This window comes from Leucoraja erinacea, chromosome 7, assembly GCF_028641065.1.
Source record: "Leucoraja erinacea ecotype New England chromosome 7, Leri_hhj_1, whole genome shotgun sequence".
In the NCBI taxonomy this organism is placed as follows: domain Eukaryota; kingdom Metazoa; phylum Chordata; class Chondrichthyes; order Rajiformes; family Rajidae; genus Leucoraja; species Leucoraja erinaceus.
In genome coordinates, this window is record NC_073383.1 from 26234919 (window position 1) to 26235377 (window position 459).

A 459-nucleotide genomic window follows, 5' to 3' on the forward strand; every position below is an offset into this window, starting at 1 on the left:
ATGCTAGCCTTTGGGACAATCGCCATCGCCATAGAAGGGGCTTTGACTTTTAAAATTGACAATCGGGGGGGGGGGGGGGGGGGGGGTGTACAGTGGAGAGATTAAGCTTTTTTGGCCTTCCAGAGACTGCTATGTGATGGATGTTTACTGTAAAATGTAATTATAGTGTCTGGGGTCTATTTGTTGTGTTATTGTATGGCTGCAGAAGGTTAACGGCATTCGTTTGTACCTCCCAGGGTCCAAATGACAATGAAATAGACTTTTGACTATGAGAATAGGGAAGATTCAAACAAGAGGACATGACTTCAGATTAAGGGACAGAAGTTTAGGGGTAATATGAGGGGGAACTTCTTTACGCAGAGAGTGGTGGCCAGGATGAGCATCAGTTACTGGGCTTTGAGGCAGGTTCATTAGTATAGCCTCAGTGGGCATTGGATAGGCACGATGGTGTGAGATGGA